The sequence below is a fragment of the Mastomys coucha genome, unplaced genomic scaffold, assembly GCF_008632895.1.
Source record: "Mastomys coucha isolate ucsf_1 unplaced genomic scaffold, UCSF_Mcou_1 pScaffold4, whole genome shotgun sequence".
Lineage (NCBI taxonomy): Eukaryota > Metazoa > Chordata > Mammalia > Rodentia > Muridae > Mastomys > Mastomys coucha.
This window is the reverse complement of record NW_022196910.1, coordinates 44,294,349-44,309,946: the sequence shown is the minus strand read 5'-3', so window position 1 is coordinate 44,309,946 and position 15,598 is coordinate 44,294,349. Positions and strand designations below refer to the sequence as shown.

At 43.2% G+C, this 15,598-nt stretch overlaps 1 long non-coding RNA gene and 1 pseudogene across 2 annotated transcripts in view; one reads left to right on the top strand and one right to left on the bottom strand.

Moving 5' to 3' along the window:
* Window positions 1–4,909: 4,909 nt before the first annotated feature.
* The window catches only part of LOC116076067, an 11,472-nt gene continuing 783 nt past the window's right edge, over window positions 4,910–15,598 (top strand). The window contains exons 1-4 of one of the 2 annotated variants that reach the window (XR_004112799.1): window positions 4,912–4,977; window positions 6,211–6,381; window positions 7,878–8,048; window positions 11,369–11,473. This is a non-coding gene — a long non-coding RNA (uncharacterized LOC116076067). Of the gene's footprint in view, window positions 4,978–6,210; window positions 6,382–7,877; window positions 8,049–11,368; window positions 11,474–15,598 lie in introns of both variants that reach the window. The other variant, XR_004112800.1, reaches the window with a different exon arrangement.
* On the bottom strand, window positions 11,888–12,165 carry LOC116076066 (annotated as a pseudogene).

Sequence of the window (15,598 nt, the reverse complement as noted above, 5' to 3'; positions counted from 1 at the left end):
AATAACAAGTGACATCAATCATAGTTAAACAATGTTCTTGTAAAACTACATTTTGTATAAAGCTGTGGAGGCCCTCATATAGAATTGTGGTGTAATAAGGCCCTTGGTGAGATTTTTTTATACACCCAGAACACAAAGAAACCCTGAGTATACCCATGCCTCTATTTCCTTTCTTGTTTGGGCTGTGAGAGATTCCATTTAGATTGTAACCACTATCATGTTTTATTTGTACCTTGAGAAACTTTAGACACATTTTCTAAGTCATCTCAAAAAGTACCTTTAGAGCAGTTTTCATTTTTCTAGTAAAGATTCAAATGGACAGGACATGGAGGGGATATCTAATTCTCTTTTCTCTTCAACACTGCTCCCTCCCTTTTATGTTGAATTCTTTCCTTCGTGGTGTCATTGAATGTGTGTTTTAGTTTGGGTTTCCATTGCTGTGAAGAGACACCATGATCAAAGGCAACCCATATAAAGGAGAGCGTTTAATTAGGGCTGGCTTACAGGTTCTGAGGCTCAGTCCATTATCATGGTGGGAAGCATGGTAGAGTGCAGGTAGGTATGGTGCTGGAGGAGCTGAGAGTTCTACACCTTGTTCCAAAGGCACCAGGAGGCGGCTCTCTTCTGCGCTGTTTGAGCATACACCCCCACAGTGACACACCGACTCCAACAAGGCCACACCTGCTAATAGTGCCATGCCTTGGGTCCAGCGTTTTCAATACCTCACATGTCTATCATTCACCTGTGTTTTGGGAACCGTTGTGAAATTTGTAAAGGCTGGTTTCTGTTCAGAATTGACAGTTCAGTTAGAATAGTTAGAATAGGCATAGCTGCTGCTTCCATAGCCGTAACTTCACAGACACCACACTCCAGGCATGTTCTTTCTCATTGTCTCATTTTCATCACTGCTAAGAGAGGTACTGAATTAAAAGGCCAACAGCCAGATCTCTCTTTTTAAGACTTCTCTCTCTCTCTCTCTCTCTCTCTCTCTCTCTCTCAGATTAATTTATTTATTTTACTTATATGAGTACACTGTAGCTATCTTCAGACAGCCCAGAAGAGAGCATCAGATCCCATTGCAGATGGTTGTGAGTCACCATGTGGTTGCTGGGGATTGAACTCAGGACCTCTGGGAGAGCAGTCAGGACTCTTAACCCCTGAGCCATCTCTCCAGCCCCAGATCTCTCCTTCTTTAAGCTACAATTTCTTTTGTTCCTGTGGTTGAGAATTAACTAAAGCTTGGGGTAACTTTGAGTTATTTAATAAATAGCAGACCAGCCAAGGCTATATAACAAGACCTTGTCTCTCTGGTTTTTTGTTTTGTTTGTTTGTTTGTTTTGGTTTTTTCGAGACAGGGTTTCTCTGTGTAGCCTTGGCTATCCTGAAACTCACTCTGTAGCCCAGGCTGGCCTCAAACTCAGAAATCCACCTGCCTCTGCCTCCCAAGTGCTGGGATTAAAGGCGTGCGCCGCCACCACCACCTGGCTTGTCTCTCTTTGTTAACCAGCACATAATAATTACATGAGGTGATGCTCTGCTATCCTAAAATACTAGCAAATTCACAAAAGACTCTTGTTGGGCTGGTGAATCTTTCTTCAAATGCCTGTTTGCTGTTGGTATGTCTTCTGTGGAAAATGGGAAAATTCCGTGGTAGAGTAGAACACTTACCAGTAAATGTGAGGCCAGGGTTTGATTCCCAGGGCCACAATCAATCAACAGCGATTAAAAAAAAGTTCATCCATGGGCTGGCGAGATGGCTCAGCAGGTGAAAGCACTGACTGCTCTATCGAAGGTGCTGAGTTCGGATCCCAGCAACCACATGGTAGCTCACAACCACCCGTAATGAGATCTGACGCCCTCTTCTGGTGCATCTGAAGACAGCTACAGTGAATTATGCCAGAGCAAGCGATCCAGAGTGAGCAGGGCCAGCAGAGGTCCTGAGTTCAATTCCCAGCAGCCACACACATGATAGCTCATGGCCATCTGTACAGCTACAGTGTACTCATACACATAAAATAAATAAAATAAATCTTAAAAAAAAAAAAGTTCATCCGTGCCTCTATTAGGCAGGGCTTTCCCTGTCTCTCCTCAAACGCTGCTCTCTGAGGACACCAGTGGACCCAAAGACAGAGACTTCCTCTCCCCATGAAATAAGACTGCCTGCTGGTGTCCAGGGCCACTAGTATTAAAGGCTAAAGATCTCATCAATCAGTATTCAGACTTTCTGATTTTTTCGACTGTCTCAGGGTCCAGGGTTTTTCTGGCACGCTCTTTGCAGATAGCCAGCATTCTCCATTGCCCACCCCTATGCAGTGATGGCTATATCATCCAGCTTCACTAAAGGAAACAGAAAATGATTCAGATATTGTGAGCGACAGAAATAAATTAGATCCAAGTAATTAGAGTTACTGGGAGGGCTTAAAACGAAGGCGAGGCTAGATCTTGAGGAGACTGAGTTAAGGCTCACACTGAATAACAGGTCCTAGAGTTCATCAACCTGCCTACTCTACCGGCATCCTCAAATCTAGAACCTGGAACCAGAACCGGAACCGGAACCGTAGCAGAAACTCCCTTCGCTGTACCTGCTCTCTCTGCACTGGTCAGAAGCAGCAGTGAGAGGAACAGGATGAGGGCCCCGCAGAACTTCTCCTACCCAAGCACATTGAATTGTGGACTCCGAATTTATATCCCAAAGCCTAGACGCAAAGCAGTCTGACAAATATACTGGTTTTGTTGGTACATTTGTTTTAATTTTGTAGTTGCTGATTACAAAAATTTTGTAGTTGTTGATTTAATTTTGTAGTTGTTGAATCCCTCCTTAGGGTTATTGAGGACACCTTTCACCTGTAAATTCATAGCATTGGCTAGTCCCTTAATTGCTATTTTGGTCACCCCTCTCCCTTGAGCTGGAGAGCAAATCCAAGGCTTGGTGTAGCCTAAGTAAACATTCTACCACTGAGCTACACCCCAGCCCTTATGTTTGCTTTTGACATCAAGTAGTACTTTATATATTCTGGGTATTATACTTAGTTAATTATATTGATATTTTTGACATTTTTTGAACATTTGCTATTCTCAGAAGATACAACAATGAAGTAAATAATGAACAACAACCAAAAAGCCCACTTGAAATCTGTGACGCATTTTACATTCTAGTGTAGGCATGGAAACAATAAGCAGAATTTATTATGTTCTAAATTTTATGTTCTCTGTAATGAATGCCATGGGGTAGGATAGGGATGAAGGATGGTGGGTCTGGGGTAATTTAAGATGGTGGTCAGGAAGGTCTCACTGTTGAGATGACAGTGAGTAAAACCCTTAAGGTTAGACAGCAGGTCTTAGAGATACATGGTTGAAGACACCTTAGGAGCCAGGTGTGTGGCAGGCAGATGGTGGACCAGGAATTCAAGGTATATTGTTGAGTGACCTGGGCTCAAGAAAAAGAAAGAAAGGAAGGAAGGAAGAGAAAGAGAGAGGGAGGGAAGGAAGAAAAGGAAGGAAGGAAGGAAGGAAGGAAGGAAGGAAGGAAGGAAGGAAGGAAGGGAGAAAGAAAGAAAGAAAGAAGGAAGGAAAGAAGGAAGGAAGGAAGAGAGGGAGGGAGGAAGAAAGGAAGGAAGAAAGGAAGAAAGAAAGGAACAAGACAGACAGACACCAGATGGGTTGTGATGGCTACAGCATTCAGGAGGCAGAGGCATGCGGATCTCTGTGAGTTCGAGGCCAGCCTGAATCTGAAAGAGTTAAATTTAAGACTTGTGCTGGCTAATGAGAAAATTGCAGGTTTGAGGAAAACACAGTGGACCAAGGTCGAGTATGTCCAGATGGGCCTGGGCCGGGGCAGGTGAGCTGTTGGGACATTCTGGGAACTAGCAGGCCGGGAAGATGTGGAGGAGAAAGCATGCAAAGATATGTCCGGGTGGGCTCTGGCACGACCCAACTGAGTAATGGGTCATCTGGTCCTCTTAGATATGTTTTAAGGTCAGCCAGATGCTCTGTTGACTCAGATTACCACCCTTAGAAATTTTCCGCCCTGATCTGCACATACACTAGCTGATATTTGAAATAGCCAATCATGTATAGCCACACCAATTCCCTTGTTCCTTCAGACCTTTTCCCTATATAAACCCCTAACCTCTGAGCCTCGTGGTCGATTCCTCTATCTCTTGCATGAGATATGTGTGGATCCGGAACTCCAATATTAAACTGCCTCATGTGTTTACATCAAGACGGTCTCTCATGATTCCTTGGGTGCACGTCCTCCCGAGATTTGAGTGGGGGTCTCCCCACTGGGGTCTTTCAAATCCTGTCTCTAAAAGCCAACCAGCCAACCAACGCCCTCCCCCCATCTATAAATAAAACAATGATATCAACAAAGATCTGAAGTCCAGGGAACACAAAACTAACACACACAAAGACCTTGAAGTGACTGCACAAATGAATGTGTAAGGAATGCAGATGTCACTGCCACCTTAGGCCAGGGGGAAAAGTTGTGAGTCTCCACAGCTGCGATTTGCAATTACAATGAGCTCTGCAGCTGTGCATGCAGAGTGAAAGGAATGCTGGGAAGGAGGCTGTTACAATGACTTTTTCCTTCTTGTTACAATGACAGCTTTTTCCACTTTGGTGGAATGGGAAGCTACTTGAAGAAAGGAAAGTTTGAGCAAAGGAGAAGAACAACATCATTACTTTTTTAAAAGCCCACTGGGAGGTACAAACAGGAGTAAACTCAGTGGCTTTCAAAATAACCTGGGGAGAGGCAGATGACCCCGGTGGCTTGAACTAGGCAGGATAGAGGTGGGACTTGTGACTAAAGGGAGTTAAAAGACAACCCCTTATCTACTATAGTACGCCCCACCTGAAGGTGAATAGCATTCTTTGGGTAGTTTTTGATTAACTCTTGTTTTTCTTGTCTAGGAAACGTTTCTCCAAAAATGCTGAAGAATTCAGCCTAAGGACAAAGCAAAGCTTGACATTCCATTGGTGAGGGCTGGCGTGTCACTTGCAGTGAACAGGAAATGGAGGTCATGGCTTGGGAGTTTTCAGAGCCTAAACTTTCAGAGCATCAACTTTCTTTGATGAGTCGACATGGGATATTAGCAAAACTAAGAAATCAGGACGACTGTAGGCTTTTTCCCTTAATGTTTCTGATCGTAGAATGTTGTCATGTCCATGAAGAGTGGAAAGATTCGCTGGGTGGTGGTGGTGCATGCCTTTGATCCCAGCACTTGGGAGGCAGAGGCAGGTGGATTTCTGAGTTCGAGGCCAGCCTGGTCTACAGAGTGAGTTCCAGGACAGCCAGCCAGGGCTACACAGAGAAACCCTGTCTGGAAAAACCAAAAAAAAAAAAAAAAAAAAAAAAAAAAAAAAAAAAAAAAAAAAAGAAAAAAAAAGAAAGAAAGAAAGAAAGAAAGAGTGGAAAGACTCAAGCTGAGCAGTCCATTTGAATGAGCATGCATTTACATGTCGATCTTCTGAGTCTGATCAGCGTTGGACATCAAATGTAGATGCCATGTCGGCAACTGTAACTATGAGCCTGGAACTCAGGACCATGTAAAGGCAGTTTCACACACCTGGAATCCCAACCTTTGGGAAGAAGAAGCAGGAAGATCAGAAGTTGACCAGATTGTAACAGTGAATTTGAGGCTAGCCTTGGCTACATGAGATCCTCTTTCTTTCTTTTTTTTTTCTTTTTTTTTTAAAAAGATTTATTTATTTATTATAATATGTAGCTGATTTCAGACACACCAGAAGAGGGCGTCAGGGTCAGATCTCATTATAGATGGTTGTGAGCCACCATATGGTTGCTGGGATTTGAACTCAGGACCTCTGGAAGAGGAATCGGTGTTCTTAACCTCTGAACCATCTCTCCAGCCCAAGATTCTTTTTCTAAATCAACCAATAAATAGGAGTTTTGTTAGTCAAAATTGTTAAGGAAACAAACAACCCAATCTCAGTGGGTTTTACGCCATTGTTACAAGTGGATCACAGAGTTTTCTCTAGCTTTTAGGCCTGAGTCAATTGCCTTCTAGCCTTGGACTTATTTGGAAGTTAACTGCCATAAAACTAGCCTAGCCCTGCAATAAGGCCAGGCTGCGTATTCTGCTTAGAAGAGAGATTTTTTGAGATAAATCTAGAATGCAGATGTATAATCTTTGTAGAAGAGGGGGAGCAAATGGTTGTAAATTCTAATTTAAGCTACTGCTGTGAACACAGTGGAACACTGAAGAGAAGAAATCCAAAGACTGAGCTCTCCAGTGTTCAGACGCTTTGGAAATAAGGAAGAGGCAATAAAAGAGACCGAAGGAGCAGACAATAGGTCAGAGGAAACCATGGAAGCCAAGAGAGAAAATATCTCTCAAGAAGGCAGAATTTCACACATGTCAGGTACTGCAAGCAGACCCGAGCGAGAGGAGAACTAGCATCACTCAGTAGATTCAGTAGTGTCAGGGTGTGTGGTGATCTTGACAAGAAAATCCATGAGGTGCTGCTATGGAGATTAATAGAAGACATTGGGTTTGTTTGGGGGCGGGTTTTTTTTTTTTAATGCACTTTCCAAACATGTTGTAAAATAGTCTCCATTTTAGTGATATTAAAAGAGGGACCCTTTTCTTGCTCTCGCTCTGTCCTCTTCCTCCCGCTCCTGCTCCTCCTCTCTCCCCATTCCCTCATCCTCTCTCCATGTGCTCATGGCTGGCCTCTTTTCTCTCTTTCTCTCTGCCTTTCTCTGTCTCTACTACCCTCTCAAGTGCCCTTCTCAAGCCCTGAATAAACTCTATTCTATGAAAGAGAAAGAGAGAGAGGGGGGGAGGGAGGAGGGAGGGAGAAAGAGAGAGCCTTTAAGAGGTGATCAGGCTGTGAGGACCATGCCCTTAACAGTGGACCCATGAAGCTCTTGCCAAATGGGTTCCTTACAAAAGGACAAGACTGATTCTATTTTGTCTGTTCTCTGTCTTCTCCCTGCCCATCTGCCATGGGATGACCATCAAGAAGGGGCTCACTAAACGCTATCCCTCAGCTGTGAGCGAATTTGTTTCTATGCCTTAGCAATAAAGCCTGTGGTATTCTATTATAATGGACTGAGCTAGAGGACAAGCCCCTGACTGAAACAATGGCTATAGGCAGACCATTCTTCAAGGTGTTTTCCTAAAAGAAAGTAGAAAACAGATGAACAGGGACAGAAAAGTGACGTGAATAGCAATAATTTTGTTAAGACAAGAGATATGGGGAAGGAGCTGAAGAGATGGCTCTACAGTTAAGAGCACTGACTGCTCTTCCAGAGGTCCTGAGTTCAAATCTCAGCAACCACATGGTGGCTCACAACCATCCATAATGAGATCCGATGCCCTCTTCTAGTGTGTCTAAAGACAGGTACAGTGTACTCATATACAAAAAAAATGAATAACTCTTGAGAGAGAGAGGGGGGGGGGAATGGAGAGATCACTTAGCAGTTAACAGCATTGATTGCTCTCCCCAGCACCCACATGGCAGCTCCCACCTACCTGTCTATAAACTCCAATTCCAGGGAGGATCTGACATCCTCACACAGATATACCTGCAAACAAAAAACACACAGACATGCCTGCAAACAAACAAAAAAAAAAATCAATGCACATAAAAAAGATATGAAAGCATGGTTTCATGATAATATGAAAAATTCAGCAAAGAGAAGAAAAGTGGTGATACTCAGAACAAAGAAAGAATGTTTCCCTTTCTATCCTAGGATGGAACCCTGGGCCTTAACAGATACCAAGCAAGTGTTTGGCTACTGAGCTGTCTGTATGTGTACCCAAGGAGAAAACTGTTGGTCCCTGGGTAGGCTGGAAGCTATGAGATCCAGTACATAGTAGATGATTGATTTTCATTAAGAATATAATCCCAAGGCAGGTATTGTGATGCATGCCCACATTCTCAGCACTTCAGAGGATGGGGAGAGAGGACCAGAAGTCTAAAGTCATCTTCAGTTGCAATGCTGTCTCAAATCCTAACCAAGCCAAACCAGGACAACAGTGACAACGACCATGACGATGACAACAACACATCCATAGTAACAGGTAAGGAGCCAGAATAAGCAGAAGCTCAGATGGGTGAAATGTTGCAGGATATTTGATCATGCTGAGAACCAAGGTTGGGCTATTTAATGGGGAAAAAAAAATCCTGTTTCTAGTTGTGATATGGCTCAGCCTTAGCACACACCTTTAATTCCAGACAAAGAAGGTAAAGTTAGTTTGTAGAAGGAAGCACCAATGTTTGAAAGTGATGTCTAATTGAGTGGCAGACAAAGTAATGAATCAGAGAAAGATTTGACAGGCTAGGATATGCCCAACTCTCATGAGAAGAGAGAGGAAAAAGAGAACAGGTAGATAGGATGCAGTTTTCCCTGGGCAGTTATAGAGATACAGGTTGCAGAGAGAACAAACTAGACACAGTTGAAGACACGACAAGCCAGAGAATAAGAAAGAGCCATAGAACCTATTGCCAAAATTAGTATGAGGCCAAGCAGAGCAATTCAGGAGAAGCCAGATTGAATCAGTCACCTTAGAGAGGAGTTTTGAGCCATAATAGCTGAGTTGAACCAGCCAACCAGAATTTAGAAACAGCTAGAAAGGGTGAGCTTATTCAGCAGTAAGTCTCAGAGGCTGAAAACACTCTAAGCCTAGATAAGACTGTACAGAGGCTAGAAGCTTCCAGGACTAGGCCTAGGTTAGCAGACTGAGGCAGTAAACGTCAGGGATGAAAATTACCTCCGGGGAATGAAAGTTACATTTACAGTGAGGAGATACAAATGTGGAAGTTCGTGCTAAGTCTTTTCTGGTGGCTTTTACTAATATCATTCACTAGAAATAACATAAGAGGTTTTGGTTGTGAGAATAGAAAGAAATTATAAGAATTAGGAGAAAATATGTCTGGCCTAGCAAAAGGAGAATGTGAATGAACTAGGAAGCAGTCATGACTGGTGGGAGCACTAAGAGCCACTTGAGGTGAGGGACCGCTGTGTGTGCACGCGCGCACTTGCGTGTGTCTGTGTGTGTGTGCGTGTATGTGTGTGTGTGAATGTGGGAGGTGGGAGTGTGTGTGGGAGAGGGAGGGCATGAGAAACCAGATCCCAACAACAGTCAGCTGAAGAGGTGTAGGCACAGAGTAGAGTGGAGGACTGAATTGAAGCCAGTAACAAGTGTTCAAAAAGTCAATTTTTCAATTTAAATACATATTTAATTAACTAAGCAATTAATAGTGTGTGTGTGTGTGTGTGTGCCACACGTGTATGGAGATCAGAGGACAATTTATTGGAGTTGATTCTACCCCTCCATCATGTTGACCCTGGGGTTGAAACTCGGGTTAGTAGGCTTGGCAGTTAGCAAGCGCCTTAACCTGCTCAGCCAAGTTCCTGCTGCTCCCTTGCTTTCAGACTTTTTTAGCTAAGGGTTGGGCATGTAGTTTGGTTGGTAGAGTGGTCACCTAACATTCAAGAAATTCTAGATTGTGTTGTGCGGGCACATGCCTGTAATCTCAGTGCTTAAGAGGAGGTGGACAGTAGACCAGAAATGCAAGGCGGTCATTGGCTATGCAGAGTTTACAGCCTGCTTGTGCTACAGGAGACACTGTCTCAAATAACAAAACCAATAACCCAAGGTACTTGAGCTAAACACCCATGGAAATGTGTGCTGTGTAATCTTTGTGTAGTTTTGATTTTCCAGCCCATCTGTTTACCCATCAGCAGGATGTTCAAGCAGCCTTTAGACTCATTTTTGTGTCTCTCTGTGTTTGTCTTGTTGGTTCTGGCTTACTTTCTTTCCCTATTTTCTGCATTCTGCCTGCCTTATCTAGCTGTTTTATGTCTGCCCACATTCTGACTCTGGCCACTAGTCCTAAAGCAGGTCTTAGGTAACATTTCAAAATTTCTATCCAAGGATAACATTGGAGATATTGCAGATACAAGCACCACTCCAGTGACCAGCTGTGTTTAGCCACTATCTGCTGTGTCCTTGTCCCTCAATCTTCTCAAGTCTGCAGCCCATATGTCACAGTCTCTGGAGGATACCAGTTTCCCCCACCCCTGGCATAAGTAGAATAGCTGGAGTGCTTGACTAGAACACTCCTGGAAGTTTTATATCTTCATTTTTTTTTTTCCCGAGACAGGATTTCTCTGTGTAGCCCTGGCTGTCCTGGAACTCAGTCTGTAGACCAGGCTGGCCTCGAACTCATATATCTTCATTTTTTAATCTTCAGATATTTCATTGACCTGGGTTTAATTTTGATATAGTTTGAGATAAGATCTTTTCCTGTCTAGATATTTAACTATTTGTCCTCATATAATTTATCAAACTATTTGCATGCTAATTTTTATCATCCTCACTTCTCAAATAGCCTTTGAATCTACCTATTTTTTTTTTTAAATCCCATTGTTGACACCCTAGTTTCAGTAATTTCCTGACAACTCTCATCTGGATCACTGCCACAGCCTTCTGACTCTTGGTCTTCAGTCCCTTACACACACACCTCAAATAGAATGACCTTTATACAACATAAAACTCTTCACGTTGCTACTGCATGCAACTGTCCAGTACTCATTGAGCTTCCTCAGTATGAAGGGCTGAATGATGTTACCATATTTATCTGGACTTGCTCAGACTCCTAAGAGAGAGAGAGAGAGAGAGAGAGAGAGAGAGAGAGAGAGAGAGAGAGAGAGAGAGAGAGAGAGAGCGAGCAGGAGAGTGTGCTGCCCCCTGTGGACCACCCTCCCCCCACCCCCCACAGCCTTTCAGCCTTTCTTAAGGTTTTTGGGTTTTGGGCTTTTTATTTTGTTTTGTTTTGTTTTTTGAGCATGCTTAGCATTCCATGGTCTGCCTCATTTTCAGACATCTGGTCTACTTTGTCTCTGACCTACCCCACTGCATCTTGGATGACCAAATCATCCAGTCTTTCAGGTTTTGCTAAAACAGCAGGGTCATTAAAGAGTATTTTGTGATGATCTTCCTTGAGCCCAGACAGTAAAAGTTTCTCCCCAGGCATACTATACTGCTATGCTTCTCCACCCTAGGTCTAATTGTGCTTTGTTGCAAAGTTTAATTTAACCTCTAGGTTGTAAACCACGTGAGACCCCAGCATGGGGGCTGTCCGGGTTAGTTTTATCTGTCAGTGACACAACCTAGAGTCATCCAGGAGTGGAGCCTCAGTTGATGAACTGCCTACCTTCGACAGACCATGGTCATGCCTGTAGGGGATTGTCTTGATTGTTAGTTGATGTAGGGCGGCAGAGCCAGCTGTGGGTGGTCTCTGGGCTGGGGTTGGGGTTGTGTAATGAAGCTGGCTGAGGGCGAGTATGCATGAGTCATCAGATAGTCCTCCTTGGCTTCTGCTATATGTCTTCCAGTGAGTGTGCTTCACAGAATGCAGGCACACCTGCCATCTCGTTCCTGCTCGAGTTTCTGACCTGACTACCCTCCATGGCAGACTGCAACTGAGAAGTATAAGCTAGGTAAACTCTTTCCTTCGTGGCTTTTGCTGAGAGTGTTTATCATAGCAACCAGAATGGTGATCCCCAGCCTGTAATGCTAGCGCTTGGGAGAGAGAGATCAATAATTTACACCCTTTCCACAGAGAGTTTCAGCCTACCCTGGCCTCTAAGAGACACTGTTATAAAAATAAAAATAGGAATTTTGTTTATTTCTCTTTCTTTTTTCTTGGTTTTTCGAGACAGGGTTTCTCTGTGTAGCCCTGACTGTCCTGGAACTCACTCTGTAGACCAGGCTGTCCTAGAACTCTGAAATCCACCTGCCTCTGCCTCCCAAGTGCTGGGATTAAAGGCGTGTGCCACCACTGCCCAGCGTTTGTTTCTTTTGTTGTTGTTGGTTTTGTTTTTGTTTTGTTTTGTTTTTTTCTTTTTTTCCAGGTTCATAATTTATTGTACAAATTGAGTATTACATGATGAGTTCATATCAGCTTCTTCAGGCATGGGACTTAACAGGTGAGGTCAGATATTTCAAAATCCATTTATGTTGCTTTCACAGCTGGAGTGTTTTTTAGGCCTTAACTTGAAGTATAAGACCAACAAATCAATGCCTCCGTATGTGGCCAGGACACAATTCATTCTACCTGTGAGGGTATAAGACTTGAAATATTTTTAATACCAGTGAACTGGAATTGGCCATCACTTTCTGCACCAGCCATGACTTCAATCTTCGTCCCAATCACAACCCCCGCAGCCGATGTCCTTCCTCTTTTGTAAAAATTAATTTATTTATATATTTTATGTATGTGAATACACTATCACTCTCCTCAGATACACGGAAGAGGGCATCTGATCCCATTACAGATGGTTGTGAGTCACCACGTGGGAGCTGGGTATTGAACCCAGCTCCTAACCACTGGGCCATCTCTTTAGCCCTATTTGTTTGTATCTTAAGGCAGGAAAGTAGCCTCAAGCCTGGTAACCCGAGTCTGGTCCCTAGGACCTACTTGGAGGAAGGAAAGAAGTGACTTTGGCAAGTTGCACAACCTGACACCCACATAACCACCCTGTACCTCCCCATGACCACTCCACCACAAAATGGAAATGTTATAAAAACAACGACAATGAAAACCCTGTAAAATAGAATCTTATGTTCTACTCTTTAATTCCCAGTACTGAAAACGAAGTCATTTTGTTAGCTTGTTTATTCTCCAGGGTTGGAGCTTGACCAGGGTTGGTCTCTCAAGTGCTAGGCAAATGTCTTTCCTCATTCACGCATAGTAAAATTATGTAAATATTTTCATATATATGTAAAAAAATTTCATTGGCATATAGTCATATGTATTCTGTGGATTTTTAAAAAGATTTGTTTATTTATTTTATGTATATGAGTGCACTGTAGCTATACTGATGATTGTGAGCCATCATGTGGTTGCTGGGAATTTGAATTCAGGACCTCTTCTCTCTCAGGTTGACTCCACTCACTCCGGTCAGTCCTGCTTGCTCCTGTCAGCCCCACTTGCTCCTGCCCTGCTCACTCCAGCCTAAAGATTTATTTATTATTATATCTAAGTACACTGTAGCTGTCTTCAGATGCCCCAGAAGAGGGCGTCAGATCTCATTACAGGTGGTTGTGAGCCACCATGTGGTTGCTGGGATTTGAACTGAGGACCTTCAGAAGAACAGTCAGTGCTCTTAACCGCTGAGCCATCTCTCTGGCCCGTGAACTTTTATTTTTTAATTTATCGAAAACATATCAACTACAAGGACTACAGCAAATACTATGCAAACAGTTGTTTGTGTTAGGAAGAATTCTGTTGGTCGTTATAACTAGAGTTTGATCTGGAGTCTCATACCAAAACTTGTCTTTTAACCCTGTGTATATGCTGTGGTGCCCTCACAGGTGTATGCATGCCATAATACAATAATAATGCATAAGTAAAGATTATTTTTTTCATAGACCAGAGAGTATTTATTTTGACCAACTGCAAGCCTGTGGCTTGGGACTATTCCCTTAAATACCACCTGTTACGCTGTAAATGTTGACAGGAAGGAGGTTCAAAATGTAGCTGTGACATCTCTGTCCTTAATGACATCTTTTAGTTGATTAGGCCAGATAACAACAGAAATGAAGCCCCAAACAAGCCTCATACGTGTACTCAGGTGCCATCAAACACAGAGGTAGGTGTTGGCTGATGAGTAAAGATTTAGAGGTAAAGAAAAAAGTTTTGGTTGCCTGTTTTTGTTTTTTTGGTTTTTTTGGTTTTTTTTTTTTTTTTCTAAAACAGGGTTTCTCTATGTAGCCCTGACTCTTCTAGAACTGGTTCTGAAGACCAGGCTGGCCTCAAATGCACAGAAATCTACCTGCCTCTGCTTCCCAAGGGCTGGGATTAAAGATGTGGGCCATCAGACTGGTGAGATAAAGAAAATTTTATAGCCAGGCAGTGGTGGTGCATGCCTTTAATCCTAGCACTTGGGAGGCAGAGGCAGGCAGGTTTCTAAGTTCGAGGGTCTACAGAGTGAGTTCCAGGACAGCCAGGGCTGTACAAAGAAACCCTGTCTCAAACAAACAAACAAACAAACAAAAATCTTACAGTCACACTGACTACTTCAGTTTTAATCTGTTACTACAACTGCATGTCCCCAGCTAGTCTTCTGTCCCTCCCCTGAGACCCTTCTTGGTCTCAATATATACTATTGTATATTGCAGTTTGCTTTAAGTCCCTCCATCTGGCTGATCTTCAGACAGTTTTAGGCTGTTATCTTACCAGATCAGCCAAGTCTGTGCATGCCTGGTCCCATGATCCTGCCTTTTCTCTAGGAAGGATGGAAAGCTCATTTTCTGAACATGTGAAGGGGGAGGGAATGGGGGGGCGGGGAACAGGTTAACACTGGGAATCTTCTTCAATCTCTTCTCCACCATGTTTTACTTTTAAAGACAGAGTCTTAATTTAACCCAGGCGGTCCTCGATAACGATGACCTTGAATTCTTGACCACTTCTGTTGCCACCTCCTGACCACTGATATCACAGGTGGGCGCCATCAGTTTGTGTGTCCTGGGGGTGAAACCCGAGGCTTTGCGCATGCCACGCAAGCATTCTATCAACTAAGCCACATCCTCAGACAGGGTCGCTCACTGATTGACTAGAGAGACTGGCCAGTGAGCCCTGGGCATCCTCCTGTCTTTGCCTCTCCAACTGTGGTAGTTCAGGTTTATACCAACACGTTTGTTTGTTGGTTGGTTTGTTTGTCTGTCCGATTGAGTGTGGGCCCTGGTGATCCACACTCACATCTTCATGAATTCATTGCTAGCACTTTCCTACATAGGCCATCTGCCCAGCTCTGTTTTGTTGATGTTTTGAAGTCACTTTTCACAACATTTTCAATTTACTTGTACTGGAGAGGGCTACCACACACAGACTCATGTTTGCTATAGCTAATATAAAATAGAGAGAGAGAGAGAGAGAGAGAGAGAGAGAGAGAGAGAACCCCATTGATTTTGTTAGTTATGACTAAGTGAACATTTTCAAATGTTTGCTAGCCAGCTAATGAAATTTATATCTTTGTGAATCATTTGAATTCTTTGTTTCTCCTATGGAAACTTTAGCGCTTTTAATTTTTTTTCTTTACCTTTTTCTTTCCTACATAGGTTCTCACAATTTAGTTTAAACTAACCTTCAACTTGCATTCCTCTGGCCTCTGCCTCCTGAGTGCTAAGATATGGACCTGCTGCATGGCTTCAGTGCTATAAACAAACAAACACACACACACACACACACACACACACACACACACACACACAAGCTGGAAATATGCAGCTATGGGCATTACCTGCTTTCCAAGATGACCAGGTTTCAATTCCCAGACTCCATCCATTTCCAGGGGATCTGGTGCTCTCTTCTGACCTGTGTGGGCATAAGCCAGGAACCATGGTCCATGTACATACATGCAGGCAAAACACATGAAGTTAAAAAAAAAAAAAAAGAAGAAGAAACAGGGCTGGTAAGATGTCTCAGTGGTTAAGAGTACTGACTGTTCTTCCAGAGGTCCTGAGTTCAATTCCCAGCAACCACATCGTAGCTTACAACCATCTATAATAAGATATGTTGCCTGGAGCGAGCAGGGCTGGAAAAAAAGGAAAAAAAAAAAAAA